The 19,110-nt window shown below is 41.9% G+C and overlaps 1 long non-coding RNA gene across 1 annotated transcript; it reads right to left on the reverse strand.

The window, feature by feature from the left end:
• Positions 1-2,737: 2,737 nt before the first annotated feature.
• LOC125296562 lies at positions 2,738-4,018 on the reverse strand. The gene is made up of 3 exons (XR_007193797.1): positions 3,700-4,018; positions 3,453-3,616; positions 2,738-3,338 (listed from the first exon to the last, which is right to left on the reverse strand). It is a non-coding gene; the product is annotated as an uncharacterized LOC125296562 (long non-coding RNA).
• Positions 4,019-19,110: the final 15,092 nt, after the last annotated feature.

Here is a 19,110-nt window from a genome sequence, read left to right on the forward strand (position 1 = left end):
CCTTGATCACATGACATCAGCTATGTGTGCATCAGCTAGGCTATGTATGCTGATGTTCTTGTTCTTTGCCATGTTCTTTTGTAAAGGTTCATTGACCTTCCACAGACAATAGGCAGCCCAGGTAGAATTGTCTTTTGTAAATTGTGCTCGTCTTTGTAAAAGTGTATCACTTTTTTATGTTAGTAATTTTGTTTTCTGAAATGTAAATGTGTCTTTAGCTTTGTCATTTTGTTTTCTGAGAAGTACATTTGTCTTTAGTTTTGTAATTTTGTTTTCTTAAATGCAAATTATTCATGGCACTTCAGGGCCACATTTTATGTTGCAGCTTCATATTACATTTGTTTAAAGGACTCTTACCTGAATACCTGGCTAAATAATATGAGATACCAAGACTAGCAGACCTTGTTTTGTATACAGAACACATGGTTTGTTACTACATACATCAATTATTAGAATTAGAATTATTAGAAACATAAAAATGTAATGTCATAATCACTGCTGAAGGAATCAAAATGGATGATTCATGTTGTGCACCAGGTTAACTACTGAGGTAACTTTTAATTTAGTTAAAAGACTGTGAATGAAAGACTAGTGCTGAAAGCACTTCTCACTTTTTGGTGAAAAATAAAAGCCATTATTATAGACAAAGGTAAGTATGGTATACAGTGCCAGGTTAGGAGGGGATTGGGTGTGAACAGCCCCTTTTAAGTGCAGCCACAGATTTTCTATTGGATTGAGGTCTGGGCTTTGACTCGGCCACAGAACATTCACCTTGTTGTCTAGTACCATTTCTGTGTAGTTTTTGCTGTAGGTTTTGGCTTGTTGTCTTGCTGGAGAGTAAATCTTCTCCCAAGTTGTAGTTCTCTTGCACTTGACTGAATCAGATCGTCCTCGTGATCAGATCGATTTCCATATATTTTGCTGAAATCATTTTACTTTTACCTTTACATATTTCAAGAAGTATCCCCACAGCATGATGCTACAACCACCATGCTTCAAATTATGGATGGTGCATTTTTGGTGATGTGCAGTATATTGGTTAAGTGATCATTGGTCTGAAAAAGTTTGAGAAACACTGATCTAGTCTGATGGCCAAAAAGCTCAAGAGCTGTGACTGGTGCAGTTTCTACCATCTCAGCTACTAAAGCTTTTAACTTATTCAGAGTTATCATACGTGCTAATATTTATGCAATTGCTTATATTGCATTATGTATTTTTAATTAATTAACATTACTTTGTAGAAATATTCGTTCACTTTGATATTAAAAAGGGGATTTTTGTAAATTATTGTCAAAAAGGCTAAATTAAATTGACAAAGATTCCATTTATTAAAGCAATAAAGGGGGAAATGTCCAAGGGGGGTGAATACTTGCACTGTAGGTGGCATACCCCATTGAATGTCAATTTTGTCACCATTAATGTTTTGGTACACCAGGGTAAGTATGAGGTCTTTGACCTGATGAATTCTGGGAGTCAGCAAGTTCCATGTGAAAATCTGTACACGAAAGCAAAGGCTGGTTGAACTTTTATGGACTCTCCAAGTGAATAATGACCCTTAACACAAAGCCGATACAACAAAATAGTGGCTTAGGGTAACCTAAGGGAATGTACATGACTGGCCCATCCAAATCCCAACTTTAGCCCAATCGAAAAAAGGCATAGCCTTCAACGATATACAGTACATAACATGACATGTTACAGTTTGAAACAATTAAACAATAAACAATAAACTATTTGCCTTTCGTGTTGATGGGAAGATATCATTTTTGGCACAATGCTTCCCTCTGCTGGACATCAAAGGGTCTGCATGTCATTTACAGTGGATCTAACAGATTTGAACTAGCCTGGGTGCCATTCCGCACTTAGTCCCGCCCCATGGGAAGTTCGGTCTGGCATTGCTCCATTGTGGGGCAAGTATGCTCGCCCTAAATCAGGCGGACCAATCAAATCAGGCTTTACGATGATGGACAGGTGAGCAACAGCGCTTGGTCTATCACGTCATCTGAGCACGCTTAGATTAGGCTTATGTTTGAAACAAAAACGCTGTGGCTAGAAGGATACATGGCTTTTAAGACCCCATATGGAAAATTCATATTATTTAATGAGTTTGTATCACTGAAAACGATTATTTCTGAAAACTTTGGCCAAAGTTGAGATGTGGGAAAACTGGTGGTTTCACTTTCAAGGGAAAACAGCGCTGTTGCATTGCGACATGTTCCCTCGTTCGTTTGAAATCTCTGATTGACCACCTGTTCGAGGGATTTGCGACAGCCTTTCCCAGCTGTTTAACATGTTTGTAGCATATCACTGTTCAACAGAATTATTTTTAAAAACGGAGGGGATATAGGAGCAGAAGGATGGTTCGTGTGTTTTCTTCCTACACTTCACGGTAAGCTATTTTGTTGCTCTGATTGGTTAGGTCTATCCAATTGAGTGCAGAGGCATTCCCCCCCTGTATCGGTTGAAGCACGCCCCATAATTACGTCCCAATGGAGCAGTATCAGACTCATATTCTGACTAGAATTTGAGTATGACAACGTCAGGCTAGATTTGAACCACATCTAAAATTATTCCCCCAGTTACTGTGTCTGGATACAGGTTTAAAATAGACTTGGTGCACTGAATACAATCATACTTTGTGTATTGATACACTATAATGTCTATCAATGAGCAAATTTAAAAAAAAACATTGAAAGGGTGACAAATAAACTGAATTACTTTATTTAACTTTGGTATCAAAGCTTCCATTTATTGTAAGCAAAAAGAATGGCACTGAAACAATGCACTGCACTTATTTAGATACATTGAAGTATTAAATTATCATCAGCTGTGGTGTAAGGTACAAATAGATCTCACCTTTGCTGTCACACACTAATTTAAGATGAGGATATGCTTTGTACAGGCGAGATAACACAATATTTTCTTGAAAAACTAAAGTTATAAATAGAGAATATAAACGTAACAATCAAAAATAAATTCTGCCATTATATTTGAAAAACAAACAAAAAAAAACAACAGCATTAACATGAATAAAAACACAGCAGACACAATCACGTCAAATCAGTGAAGCAAAAGCACAGATCTTTACCCACACAGATCTTTACCCACACAGATCTTTACCCACACATATCTTTACCCACACAGATCTTTACCCACACAGATCTTTACCCACACAGATCTTTACACACACAGATCTTTACCCACACAGATCTTTACCCACACATATATACTGTGGTCTGCTTACGATGCAAATTCAACTTCTTCCTCCAGCTGAGATGGTCTCTGCTCGGTCTTCACTGGCTCTGCTGATTTTAGTACTTCAAATGAAGTCATAGGCCCTGGGACAAACAACAATAAGGTTATTGCCATAGTCTTTCTATTAGCCTATTCACTTACCTGGTCCAGCCAGGAGTATGATTTAAAGGATCTATCATATTAGAATGGGCACTCACAATACTCATCATTGATCACATATATATATGCTGAGTCTTCTTTTTCTTCAACAGCAACACTGAGCACAGGACTATCACAAGGAGCATCAGGCCAAGTGTTGCCCCATAGATCACAGAGGGATGTGCAGATGCCATATGGCGAGACCACTCCATCCATGTCAGAGCTGGAAAGCAAGCGGCATACGTCACAAAAGAAAAACAAAGTATCATAATAATGTGATTTAACACACAGGGAGTGTTACTACACCTCTTATGATCACACAAAGCACATCTGTTTTTCCTGAGGTGAACAGACGTGTGGACAAGGTGACTTCATAGAAGCAGCTGTAGTTCCCTTCATGGAAAAACTCTGCTTCAGGAAAGTTGAAAGAGGCAGAGTGATTGACCGCCAGCTCAGTCCAGATGTCTGCTGACCTGTCAAAGATGAGGTGGAAAGAGCCTCCTTGGTACTGTGGCTTGGTGGAGCAGACGATGGAGAAGCTTTGGCCCCAGCGGACCTCTGGGCCATGGGGCCCCAAGACCAGCTCTCCCTCTGGGGCACTGACAGAGATGTTGGGCTGTGACAGGGACACTGGAGGACATACAACACACATCATATACTTAAATATATAATATATAAATATATCACATCATATACCAGTAATGAAATTGTTAGACTCAGAGCTAGTTCAACTTCACAGAGACAAGTCTTAAAGGAACACGGCAACAGTTTGGGAAATGAGCTTATTCACTGTCTTTCCCAGAGACAGATAAGATAGCCTGACGAGCCAGACCAACATCAAGATGTAGGGTCTGGGAACTCACCATTGGGAGTGCTCAATCCGAGGGGCAGGATACACGGTTGTCTTTCAACTAGCGGAGCTAGTTGGCTAGTTGATCAAACTTTTGGCAACTTAAAAGCAGCAGCGTCCATCTTCTTTGTTTTCAAGTAGCAGGGAAATCACGCGGAACCATAGCAACTCTCCCTGTGTTAAGCCCAGTGGTGTAGTCTATGTGATACGCAGGACTACGCATAGCCTACCATTCATGATATGTTGAAAAATATTGAAGTTGTGGGAAGTTTACATACCTTAAGCTGTATCCCACTGCGCAAAGAGACCTATTTTGGAACGTATAACGTCCAAAATAGGTTACATAGTCCTATTGATGTCCAAATGGGGTGACAACAAATCACATGTTCGACTTCTGCTTAAATAACTCCTGAACGGTTTTGTTCAGAGCTGAAAATGCAACTGTATTTGATAGAGGACAGATGTAAGTTGCTAGTGACAGCAGACCTCTCAAGTCTCACGCATTGAGCGTGAGACACACGCATTTCAATGACTTCACACGCTCACACGCCACACATGGTATTTCTCACTCCGAGAAATTATTAACTTGCACGCACAGAAATTTCTAAGGGCTATATTTTACAAACGTGTCACACAACGTTGCTGTCTGTGCACACATTCAGCTCAGAGAGCTGCTGTTGAGTTACTAACCTATCGGCCAATCAGGAAATAGTTTTGTTTTGATGTGGGTCTGCAACATGGAGACTGCTGGTCCGCGGAGTCGTGGAGTGAAATTAGGCCCGGTGCTTCGTCTGATAATTTGCTGCGCAGTTGATCAAGATACCGCGGACCGACAAAAAAAGAAAACAAACGTTTCTGCTATCGATATCATTAAACATGGAGCCATACAATAAAGTGGTGGTATCAGCGTTCATTCAATGCAGGCGCCTGCGCGAGAGAAACTGAAACTAATCGATAACGTTGGTATCAAAGCTCCGCTTCAACCTGTTGAATGCTATTTAATTGTTTAACGACACTTGACAACAACGTTGATTTTTGGAACTTCCATAGAAACAGAGCAGAGACTGTATAATACACTGTATAGCACTGAGTATTGTATAGTCAAATTTGAATATAACGTGGCCAAAAGCTATTGTAGCCTTCTTTCTATCTGTTAAAGATCAACAGATCAGTGATTTACGCCTATCTGCTCGCCAAAAAAGCTGGTATTGTGTTTCCTGAATCCTTCAGGCATTCAAATTAAACTTCATTAAAAAACATGTTTTTCTCCATTTCCTACCAATGTATGATGCTTGCATGAGGGAAACATCCCAAAACAATAGCACCCATATAATTGTTGCTGTTTTGAGAAGTATTTCTTTTCTTATGCAAGCATCATGCAACCATGCAAAAGCAATTAAACGAATTATATCTTACATTAGTAAAGCAGTCCTCTGATGTGCATATCACAAAACATTTAAGTGAAAGTGCATATATAACAATATAGGCATAATAATTATTGTGATAATGATAATGACAATTTAATTTGGAGGGAGTGGGGTTGGGTACGTGTAGATGAGCCCTATGATCCCAAAGTCTGCCATGACTGGGCCTCAGGTCAAAAAAGTTTGAAAAAGGCTGGTCTACATAACCTGCATCAGATTGAGGTTTGCAGTGATGCGCCTGAAGGCACGGGTTGAGGACCCAGTCAGTTACGTCACAATATGCACATTTGTTTAAATGCATACCTACGTAATCACCATGACCAAAATTGTACTTTTTTTTTTACTTTGAATCTTGAAAAAAAAAATATTGACCTACCTACCGACCCATTTTTTTTAAAAAAAATTTGGCTGTTACTGCAAACAAGAATATTTTTAAGGATGGCCTCATGACTGTGAAAATGGCTGACATTGAACCACAGTGCTTTAAATGGGAGCCCCCAGTATCAGTCATCAAGGCATCAAAATCTGCCACAAACACTTACAACACACAACATCACTCATAAACACGCACACACACACACACATGGACAGAATCACCACTGTTCAAAAGACCATTTTGGGGCTAAATGTGCTTTTTCTCATTTGGTTGTTTTCTGTTTGTTTAGAGCAGAATGAGCCACTGCTGTTCAAAGGGCCCATTTGGGTGAAATTATTATTATAATTTATGTTGTTATTATTTATTATTATTTACTATAGGGTTCTAGAATAAATAAAACAGTGTGTTTGAAATAATGGAATTTGTGCTCTCTCATGAAGCTGGGTCGATGGGTTATGGGGAGCGAGTAGTTCAAGCAGACGTAGCACTTTCATGTACTTCGATCAGGGGGAGGGGGCGTGGCACTGTGACAATACCACGCCCCCTCCCCCCTGAGAAACAAAGTCTCACTCCTTGCAAACTTCAAAACTTGAGAGCCCTGATCTCCACTCAGTACCTGGGTGGGACATTCACCCTACATCAGCTCTCTGGGTCCTACAGAGAGACAAAGGCAGCCACGGGAACATCTGCTGTTTTCACCATCCGTCAGGTGGACTTTGCCCATGGAGGATCCTACTACTGCCAGTATCAAACACGAGTGTCCAGTCGTGATTTTACCTCCACTCGCAGTGATTCTGTCAGCTTCTCTGTCCAGGGTGAGATGTTGATGAATAGGGGTCACTTTTATCATGTACTTCTGTTTGAATTTCGTTGTTTTGCTATAACGTCTTTTGTTGTAATAAGCAATTTAAACCTTCCCTTACATTGTAGATTAGACTATTTTATAATGGTGGCATGGCCATTGAGTTGATGACTGATGTCTTGTGTTACTGATATTGCAATGCATGGTGGCTTTGCAGTTGAGCTTTGTTGGGTGTGTAAACATATTATATCACGGCAGAAGTGTAAGTTATTTGTGTTAGTTGTGTAACTAGCTAAGCTGGATGCTGTCCAAATAAATGTAATGGGCATGTCAGCATTGTACAAGTGATACATTGCTTGATAGTGAGAAGTTGACCATGCTATATATTTACAGATTGCTTACATGTGTAAGTGTAGCCAGCTGGTACGTAACTGTGCAGTATGTACGTCAGATAAACCTCCCACCTGACATCTTACAATATTAGCTAATGAGAGAGCTAGCACCCTGGGATTTTAGCTTAAGTGTCGTAGGTTCGATTCTGTGCCAGTGCAAGACTGATCCATGCAGTTAAGACAACGCTGGCTACAGATGAACATAGAGAAACAGAGAATGTGAAATGATTAGAAACGAGTTAGACTCTGTTAGCTGAGGAAACTAATGTTCTCTATTGATTTTGTTCCCAGTTGCACTGCCTAAACCAGTTCTCACCCTTCAAACGGAAAGAAACTCATCTTGGGGTCAGCCTGTTCAGATGAGCTGCTCCATTTCCACTCAGTACCTGGGTGGGACATTCACCCTGCAGCAGCTCTCTGGGTCCTACAGAGAGACAAAGGCAGCCACGGGAACATCTGCTGTTTTCACCATCCGTCAGGTGGACTTTGCCCATGGAGGATTCTACTACTGCCAGTATCAAACACGAGTGTCCAGTCGTGATTTCACCTCCCTCCTGCAGTGATTCTGTCAGCTTCTCTGTCCAGGGTGAGATGTTGATGAATAGGGGGTCACTTTATCATGTACTTCTGTTTGAATTTCGTTGTTTTGCTATAACGTCTTTTGTTGTAATAAGCAATTTAAACCTTCCCTTACATTGTAGATTAGACTATTTTATAATGGTGGCATGGCCATTGAGTTGATGACTGATGTCTTGTGTTACTGATATTGCAATGCATGGTGGCTTTGCAGTTGAGCTTTGTTGGGTGTGTAAACATATTATATCACGGCAGAAGTGTAAGTTATTTGTGTTAGTTGTGTAACTAGCTAAGCTGGATGCTGTCCAAATAAATGTAATGGGCATGTCAGCATTGTACAAGTGATACATTGCTTGATAGTGAGAAGTTGACCATGCTATATATTTACAGATTGCTTACATGTGTAAGTGTAGCCAGCTGGTACGTAACTGTGCAGTATGTACGTCAGATAAACCTCCCACCTGACATCTTACAATATTAGCTAATGAGGAAGCTAGCACCCTGGGATTTTAGCTATTGTAGGTTGATTCTGTGCCAGTGCAAGACTGATCCATGCAGTTAAAAACGCTGGCTACAGATGAACATAGAGAAACAGAGAATGTGAAATGATTAGAAACGAGTTAGACTCTGTTAGCTGAGGAAACTAATGTTCTCTATTGATTTTGTTCCCAGTTGCACTGCCTAAACCAGTTCTCACCCTTCAAACGGAAAGAAACTCATCTTGGGGTCAGCCTGTTCCTGCTCCACTCAGTACCTGGGTGGGACATTCACCCTGCAGCAGCTCTCTGGGTCCTACAGAGAGACAAAGGCAGCCACGGGAACATCTGCTGTTTTCACCATCCGTCAGGTGGACTTTGCCCATGGAGGATTCTACTACTGCCAGTATCAAACACGAGTGTCCAGTCGTGATTTCACCTCCTCCTGCAGTGATTCTGTCAGCTTCTCTGTCCAGGGTGAGATGTTGATGAATAGGGGTCACTTGTATCATGTACTTCTGTTTAAATGTCATTGTTTTGCTTTCACAAAATCTTTTTATAACTTCTTTTGTTGTAATAATCAATTTAAACCTTCCCTTACATTGTAGTTTAGAACTATTTTATAATGGTGGCATGGCCACTGATTTGATGACTGATGTCTTGTGTTACTGATATTGCAATGCATGGTGGCTTTGCAGTTGAGCTTTGTTGAGTGTGTAAACATATTATATCATGGCAGAAGTGTAAGTTATTTGTGTTAGTTGTGTAACTAGCTAAGCTGGATGCTGTCCAAATAAGTGTAATGGGCATGTCAGCATTGTACAAGTGATACATTGCTTGATAGTGAGAAGTTGACCTTGCTATATCGTTACAGATTGCTTACATGTGTAAGTGTAGCCAGCTGGTACGTAACTGTGCAGTATGTACGCTAGATATACCTCCCACTTGACATCTTAAAATATTAGCTGAGGAAACTAATGTTCTCTATTGTTTTTGTTCCCAGTTACACTGCCAAAACCAGTTCTCACACTTCAATCTGAAAGAAATTCATCTTGGGGTCAGCCTGTCCAGATGAACTGCTCCATCTCCACTCAGTATCTGGGTGGGACATTCACCCTGCAGCAGCTCTCTGGGTCCTACAGAGAGACAAAGGCAGCCACGGGAACATCTGCTGTTTTCACCATCCGTCAGGTGGACTTTGCCCATGGAGGATCCTACTACTGCCAGTATCAAACACGAGTGTCCAGTCGTGATTTCACCTCCTCCTGCAGTGACACTGTCAGCTTATCTGTAGTGGGTGAGAAATTAAAAATATATTTAAGATTTGTTTATACTTCATCCCAGATAGCAAAATCAGATTGGCAGATAGCGGACCGCTGGTGGTATGCCGCCGGTGGCGTGCCACTTGTGGTCCGCCGTTGGACCAACATCTCTTTAAATTTAACTTGTCATGAATATTAAGAAAAGTTAATAAAATGATATATGGAGTATAACTGAACAAATGAAAAAGATTTTAGACCAATAGTGGCAAATATTGGGCAATTTGTCTGCAACCCGCCAGCGGACCGCCAGAGAACCGATGAGCAAAATGCCAGCGGACCGCCAGCTATGCCCCCAATGGACCGACAGTGGTCCGCCAACTTCTTGCTATCTGGGATATAATACACTTTACAAAAAAGAGTTTGACCATTGTAAATCAGGGAAAGGTTTTAAAAAAATTAGGTACCCCCATATCTACCTACAGTTATTTAGTTTGAATTAACTACTAAATTCCATAAGGAACACAGTTACAGTAAAGAGTTTCTGGAAAAAGTATCATCTTTGGGATCACCATGTCAGATTTGACCTTGGGATCACCATGTCAGCTTTGACTTTATTGTATGGCTCCATGTTTAATGATATCGATAGCAGAAACGTTTGTTTTCTTTTTTTGTCGGTCCGCGGTATCTTGATCAACTGCGCAGCAAATTATCAGACGAAGCACCGGGCCTAATTTCACTCCACGACTCCGCAGACCAGCAGTCTCCACATTGCAGACCATACCTCCATGTTGCAGACCCACATCAAAACAAAACTATTTCCTGATTGGTTGAGAAATTCTATTTTCTGATTGGCCGATAGGTTAGTAACTCAACAGCAGCTCTCTGAGCTGAATGTGTGCACAGACAGCAACGTTGTGTGACACGTTTGTAAAATATAGCCCTTAGAAATTTCTGTGCGGGCAAGTTAATAATTTCTCGGAGTGAGAAATGCCATATGTGGCGTGTGAGCGTGTGAAATCATTGAAATGCGTGTGTCTCACGCTCAATGCGTGAGACTTGAGAGGTCTGGTGGAGATGGAGCAGTTCATCTGGACAGGCTGACCCCAAGATGAATTTCTTTGTGTTTGAAGTCTGAGAACTGGTTTTGTCAGTGAAACTGGGTACTGGGCTGTAGTGATAGAAAAAGAGCAGGGGAGTTGATCACATTAAGGTGGACCACGAAGGATTCAGAACAAACTCTATCCACAGGTTTCCTATGACCCATGAGGCTTTGCATCAAAAGTGGAAGAAACTTCCGCGTGTCTGTGCACTTATAAATGACACACGTGAGGCGTTGTATGCACGTTAGTTGACCTTTACTTCCTTGTTTACATTCCAACACATATCAGAACAATCCCTTCCGGGACACCTCCCACTTTTAGATAAAAGCCCCGACACAAGCTTGAAATAAATCCCTTCTTAGTTCTTGTTAAACTAAGGCTCTGGAGATAAGAAACATTCTCCTTTTCTAGATTATGAACTGTTTAACTAAAACTGTAATCTATCTTTAATGTAAAGATCCAGTTTTTCTGGAGGGCGTGAGACCCGCCCTGATCTGGTGGTAGTCAGGGTTTCTGATAAGGCAGGTGGAGGATCAGGATCATGTGGAACCACTTGTTCTTGGGCAGGTGGTTGAGACAATGGGCGTAGATGGATTCTGTTGCGTCTAAGCAGCCCCCGGTCCGTATTGATGAGGTATGACCTGGGTGGTCCTGCTCCACTGACAACTGGGCCTTCTGTGTGTTCCGTAGAGATCCAAACCTTCTTTCAAGGAGATAGTTCTGTTAGCAGGGCTGCCAACTTTTCAAAAAACCTTGGAGTGAGATTTGGTGGGGCCAACCAAAATTTTGCTGCGGAAATGTTTGTTTGGCTCATTCAGCATTATACCGTACAGTAAAAAAACGTTAGGCATGGACGGATTATGAACTTTCGGGCCCCTGGGCCCACATGTATTAAGGGCTCCCCACTAATTGTCGCATATGTGGAAGGGGGGTTTGGGGATCCTCCCCCAGAATTTTTTTCATTTGTTTGATGTGATTTCCTGTATTCTGGTGCATTTTGGTAGCTTAGAAATCTAGACACACCCTAGCGGCAGTAAATTACATTTGCTTCCAGGGCTAGTCTAGCAACTCTCCGTTGGCTTGTGAGCTTGAAAAATTTGAAGAAGTTGAAAAACTTCTATCAGGCCAATCAAATCGTCTATAGAGTCGTTAGGGGGGCATAACATAATGATTGATGGCAGAGTTGCAACGGTTTGGCTTGAATTCCCTGCTACTTGAAAACAAAGAAGATGGACATTGCTGTTGGCCAACAGTGTGACACGAGTTAAGCTTGTTTTGAGATGGCAAAAGTTTGAACTAGCCAACTAGCTCCGCTGGTGGGAAAACGCATGGGACTCAGTGCTGTCCTATTGCGTGCAGAGGGAATTTGAAAGACAACCGATTATCCCGCCCCTCGGACTGAGCACTGTGAACGGTGAGTGCCCAGACCCTACATTTTAATGTGGGTCTGGCTCGTCAGGCTAGCATTTTGGGGATGGCCAATACTAAATTCAATCAGATTCATAGCCTTCTTCCTGATGTGTTGATATTGAGGCAATGATTCCATGCAAAGGCTTGGGCTTCAGGGCCCCCTGACACCTTGGGCCCCTGGGTCTGGGCCCGGAAGGCCCGTGCAGGGCCAGGGTCCCAGAGTTAAATGAACATTGGTATCAAAGGGATCTAGCCTACTACTAGGACCATGGGCGTCGGAGGCATTGTGAAAGTGGGTGGGACATTTCAGAGGGGGGGTATGGGGGTCCTCCCCCAGAAAATGTTTTTTGGACTAGATGCAATTTCCTGAATTCTGGTACATTTTAACAGGTTATTTAGATACTTCTATATAACAAAATAAAGCCAGCCTACGAAATTAATAAAAAGTAAATCATGCATAATTTAAAAATAACTCAATAGGCTACTTGGCTACGCAATAAGGTTTCCATTACAGCACCATGAGACGTTCAATGAGCGATGAAAGCGGATGGTTTGTTTGAAATCCTGACACTCTTTCAACTACATGGAACGTAATAGTGATCATCAAATACCTCCCCAGATTTCAGTGCCCATCAGTCCCAACATTTAACAATATAATCAAACAGTCCAAAAGTAAATTAAATATCAAACTAAACCGTGAATCCAATGAAAATGACAATGAAGCACTAAACAGATGCTGAAAACAGCACTGGTATTTTTCGCGACGGCAAAAGTGGGGGGTCCAAACTAACAATTTTAAAAAGTGGGTGGGTGTTTTGTAAGAATTTAAGAAATGTTTGTATATTTTAACTTTTAAATGCATCAATCAGGTGCACTTTCAAAATAAATTCAGAGGTCAGACTTGCTTATTTTTATGGAAATATTTGTGCTGTAGCCTAAGCTATTTTGCACTTCAGAATTATAACCATGCACACACAGGTGGAATAGTTATGGTGATATTGCAATAAGTTCACAACCACAAAAACATATGCTACATTTCACAGTTCAGAAATGTTCAAAATGTGTGTACATTTCAGCACTTAAGATAATATTGGTCATTGTAATGGCCATAGCCTATAGCCTACATGCTATTCCTTTTTCAGGATGTACCCATATCTGCATGATGTGAATGTTTGCATATGGCTTATGTCAGGCTTTATATCAATATTTGTGTCTCGTTATTTGATTTTCTTCATATTTTTGCATTAATGTCACTAGGAAGCATGCCAATATAAATATATTCATTTATCTGTAATGGGATTGGCTGGAATCTGACAATATAAGAACCATAGTGGGATAATCTATGGCTGAGCAATTTACAAAAATGTATGTAGGCCTACTGACAAATAGTTTACATTAGAATACATTATAATTTCGTCCCAATGAGGCTATGTAGAAATGTGTTGCAATTTCAAAACCGGATTACTCAGGAACCACTTATTGCACAGAGGCATGCTTTATATCCTCGTATTCGGTACAGTTTGCTGTTTATTGTGATATTGGGTTTGCCACGTGTTGTGTGAAGGGTTAGTGAAATATTAAACCGAGAGTAATGGGTGTGCAGCTGTGTGCAAAATGCAAATATGATTAGCCTATAAATTGCACGTCGGTTCAATGCTAATTTTCTCGCGAACCATTTATCACAGCAACTTGGCGCTAATATCATTGGAAAGCTTAGATTCCGCACGTTCACCTGATGTGTGATATCATATGTATAGGTTTAGTTTAGTTGAACCTCATCTGCCAGGTATTTGACCTACCAGGTTGACACTTCAGCGTGAAAAATACTCAATAATACTCAAAGCATACCTGAAGGCTTCTGAAGTAGCATTGCAAATGAGAGAAAATTTAGAAAATTCCACAGACAGGGGGTGCTCTTGAACCCTGTCACCGTCTCTGAAAGCATAACCGTGGCTCAACAGGTAGATCTATAGATAGGCTAAACTCATTTTTCAGGCATCTGACCGACCGGGTTGACACTTCAGCGTGAGAAATCGGGGGTGTGGCGTGTGAGTGTGTGAAACTAATCAAATGCGTGTGTCTCACGGCCAATGCGTGAGAGTTGGCACCTATGAAGTTAGTGGGTGAGTGCGATGGCGGTGATTGTATTGCCTAGTTTGACGAAACCTTCCTGCTTTGTCTACATCCCTGAAGTTTTTCAAATTTGGCCACTTTGGACGAAGTGTTGCTGGTAGCTGAGGAACACTTGTACACAACTGTCTTCCCATGAGCAACTGAGAAGGTGAGTAGCCATGTTCCAGAGGAGTAGCTCGATATGCAAGTAAGGCTTCGCTCGGATCCCCTCCTTTTCTTCACAGGCTTTTGACTGTACTCACAGCCCGCTCAGCTTCACCGTTAGCCTGTGGGAAACGAGGGCTGCTTGTTACATGTTGAAACTGAAAGTCAGTGGCAAAATGTTTGAATGCCTCTGAGGCAAACTGTGGGCCGTTGTCTGACACTACAGTGTCAGGAACTCCATGTCTTGCAAAGACTTGTTTCAGTGCAGCAATAACAGCGTCTGATGTGGTAGATTGTAAGCGTGCGACTTCTATATAACGGGAAAAGTAATCCACAATCAGTATGTATGTTTGTTGTTGCCAGTCAAACAAGTCAGTCGCCACTCTTTGCCACGGCCTGTCTGGAGTAGGAGTTGGAAGAAGAGGCTCACAGTGTGGTCGTTGATTGATTTGACATGCATCACAGGTGTTCAATAGTTGTCTTATTTGAGTAGACAGTCCAGGCCACCACACCGTTTGTTGAGCACGTGCTCTACACTTTGTGATGCCCTGGTGGCCCTTGATGAATTTGTTGCAAAACTTTCTCACGCATGGACTGTGGTATGACCAGACGTTGGCCCTTCAGCAGGAGGCGGCCTACGAGGTGAAGGTCTTCTTTTCCCTGCCAAAAGGGTTTCACGCCAAGGTCAGCCGGACATCTCTCAGGCCAGCCATTGAGGCAGTATTTGATGATTCGCTGACATGTTTCATTTGTGTGCTGTTCATCACAGACTTCCTCAAGATACGTTTTTGAAACTGGTAATGTGGCCTGTATAGTATCTACAAAAACTCTGACGTCTCTTTCTAATTGAATTTCTTTTTCAGTGGGTAGATCTTTGATGGGTGCACGTGAGAGGGTGTCTGCAGCAATCAATGCCTTTCCTGGTACATGCTCAATGTTGTATGTGAATCTCATGAGACGTAATCGGAATCTCATCACCCATGGTGGGAGTTCATCAAGTCCCCTGGAGCTCAGCAGTGGAAGAAGAGGCTTGTGATCTGTCCTAAGCGTAATCTTCAGACCCAGCAGGTAAGAAGAGAGACGTTCACAAGACCATGTAACAGCTAATACTTCCTTTTTCGATTTGTGCATAGCGTTTCTCTGTATCTGTAAGGCTCCGGGAGATATAGGTAATGGGCTTCCATGTCTCGTCTGTTTGTTTTTGCATGAGAACGGTGCCGATGCCATATGAGGATGCGTCAGCAGATACTCTTGCTTCAGAGGTGGGGGAGTACGGAGCAAGAACCTGATGTGAGCTCAGTTCCTCTTTCAGCTGCTGAAAAGCTTGTACTTGTGGGTGTCCCCAGGTCCACTCATTCTTCTCACATAGAAGTGCTTTCAGAGGTGTTGTGATAGAAGCAAGATGAGGAAAGTAATTAGCCATGCCTAGCACCCTGCGCATGTCTGCAACGTTTTCTGGATCTGCCATTTTCATTATGGCCTTTACCTTGTCTGGATCTGGCTCTTTGCCAGTGGCTGTCACTCTATGTCCCACACACATCATGTTATCTTTTCCAAATTCACACTTATCGTTCAGTGGGCATCTGGTTGGGCATCGCTCTCTAACTTAATCGTGTAGGGCCCGTTCAGTAAACCCAGTCCTGTGAATACACTGGGATATGAGGCAATGAAATCTTTACAGGTCTCTTTCACCTCCTGTATTCTGTGGATTAGATGTAGAGCCTCTATGGCTGGAAGGCCCAACAGAGGTTTTGAGAGGCCCTTAACACATCTTGTGAGGTGCTATGCCCTTTTGTCTTCATATTTCCATGGATACAGCCAAGTACTTGTAAGACATTGTTGCCTGGCCCAAAGAGTACTTTGCTTGACGATCTACACTGCCCATCACGCACCGGTTTGTACATCTCAGCAGGTAAGGCGGTAACCGCAGCACCTGTGTCAAGTTTAAACTCAACATTTTGTCCATTGAAATGTATGCATTCCATCCATTCAGATTTTGCCTCTGTCTTCAGTTCCCCAAGAAACATGACATCCTCATCAGACTGGCTAGACTCTTGCTGAGTGACATTATTAATGGTTGATGCGCTGCGGCAGACTGTTGCAAAATGGCCCTTTTTGTGACAACGCTGACATTCTGCACTCCTGGCTGGACACTCTTTCATGTTGCTTTCCTGCACCACATCTGCCACTCTCTTTTAGTTCTGTTGATGCTCTAGCTGTTTTATCACTCTTTTTTGGCGTTTCTTTTCTATATTTCTGTGTGTTTTTTTATCTTATGCTATCAACATTATCTGCTCTTTTTTCTATTCCTCCATGTAGCTCAGTCTGTTGTTTCATTTTGTCTTACACTTAGTATAGCCTTGGCCAGTGTCAGGTCAGGATCGAGTTGGAGTCTCTGTGAAAGCTTCCTGTCCAGGATTCCCACTACTATTCTATCCCTGATTAATTCATCACAAAGTGCACCAAACTGGCAATGCTCTGCTAATGAATGAACTGCAGTGATGAATGACTCCACACTCTCTCCTTTTGCTTGATTTCTCATATTAAATTTAGCTCGTTCATTGTGTCTGCCAATACAATGATTTTCAAAAGCCTCTTTAACTTTATTGTAGTTCCCTTTTTCGTCCTGAGAAAGTGGTAAAACACTGAGTATGTCATCAGCTTCATCACCTAAGGTGTAGAATAGAGTATTCACTTGATATGCTTCGGATTTGGTGTTAAGACCAGATGCAATCCTAAAACGTTCAAAGCATCTGATCCATTTTGGCCAATTGCCAGTGCTGGAGAAATCAAAGTTATCTGGTGGCGAAATTTGAACTGCTGTAGTAGCCATCGTTTCCACTTGCTGTTGTGCTAGATTCGGATTACGTCCGTTTTCTGTGCTGTCATCGTCCGAAGACATTACATTTTTGCTCCTACTGATGGAGAAGAGCGAAGTCTGCAGGTAAGCTACTCACTCACACACTGGTCACAATGACGTTCGTGCCGGTTGGCAGACATCCCAAGTCTCCCAGGAGTTGGCGGAACCCGCATATTGATAGCGGCTCCCTGACGCCCCAAATTAGATAAAATCATTTGGAATCTTTGGTGAGCGATCAAGAGCGCGCATGCGAGACTGCGTGTGCATCTCTGAGGGCCTGTCCACCGCGGAGACGCTGTTTAGGTTAAACGCAAATTAGTCTTGGCGGCGGCCCAAAGCGAATAAAACCGCGACTTTTTCTGAAACCTGGTTGGAGAAATCTTTGAGTTGACAGCTTAAACCGCACATTCTGCTTAGCGTATCGATGATGTTATCGCCACACCTCAGCTGCCCTGGACTTGCACTTATAGTATTGCCTAACAATACTAGTTTTCATACATGACATTACCTACGATTACACTCCGTTAAGATAAATATCACAACTGATGCTGAGCAGTGCCGATAGCTTATGACTTGGTGGACTGAACACTGTTTTTCCCGGTGTTTTTATGCATTCTAGCTACTGTCAGTGAGGAGAGAACTTAAGTTATTAGGAAAGTGCGGTGTAAGTTTAGGCTACATTAATTTGTGCGTAGTGCCAGTGTCATTCATTTATTTACATGTCTTACAACATATATACATGCATTCACAGTCGAGTGAAATCAGATATAAGCATACAAAGACGCTTAGAACTCACGTTAAGCCGATGGTAGCACACTGAATGCGAATGCACGGTTTGATGCAGGCAAAAGTATTGCTAACGAAGGTTTTATAGCAATATTATAAATGTGGCGACAGAATAGCCTAGAACTTGGGTAAGCCTTGCGTTTAGTAGCCTAATTGCGGTGATGGGCAAAACTAATGTGAATCACGGACTATCCTACAACCAAAGAAAGTAAAGGTGATTAGGCCTACCTGCGTTAGCCAAATAAAGGATGGGACTGCACCCTTCACAAACCGTAAAATAAAGTTTATTAGTTTTACAGTTGACTACAGTTGACAGTTCACCATCAGTCCACACAAACAATTCTGGTTTCCTTGCACTAGCCATTTCGCCGTAGCCTATTCTGTCTGTTTTTAAAGCGCAAGTTTTGCAAGTTTTGGTGAATTTCTGTAAAGACACAGTGCCACCTATAGGCCTGGGGTATGAAGTAACGTGTTGAGTCGTGTTGAGATGGATCCGTTTGGACGCAAATATTCTTGATACGGTTCCAGGGAAGACGGAGGAAAAAAAGATCGGTTTGGTACGTGTGGACTAGGCCTGAGTGTAGCGCGCGCACAACGGGAGAGAGAGAGGGGTGGTGCGTGTGTGCCTGAGCGCATCCAAGACAGAGAGCATCCTGATTGGCCTGTTTCGCTAAATCAACCAATCAGTTTTCAGTGTAGGCGGGCTTTTATCTCTTTTCTCCCAAACTTAATTAATCAATTCAGGAACAGGAGCATCATGGCAGAGTCAGTGCCTCGAAAAAGGAAAATGTAAGACCCATTTCAAAGTGTAGGCTACCCTTGTTTCATAAGAGTAAAAAATAATGATATGCCTAGCCTTGCACGCTGCACTGTTTGTAACAGTGACTTTAGCTTTGCCCTTGGCGGGTTAAATGATTGCAAAAGACATGTTGAGGTGAGTTTAACAAGTGTCAATTCATGTGCATATTATTCAGGCCTATAGCCTACTAGATGGCTAGTTGCCAAGGCTACATGAAAAGACCAAACTACCAAAATCTACATATTTTATTTTCCTTTACTTCCTTGTTTACATTCGAAGTCAATATTTTCACTTCTGACACCATGTACTATTAACATGTCTGTGCAC

Source organism: Alosa alosa, chromosome 6 (genome assembly GCF_017589495.1).
Source record: "Alosa alosa isolate M-15738 ecotype Scorff River chromosome 6, AALO_Geno_1.1, whole genome shotgun sequence".
NCBI classification, from domain to species: Eukaryota; Metazoa; Chordata; class Actinopteri; order Clupeiformes; family Clupeidae; genus Alosa; species Alosa alosa.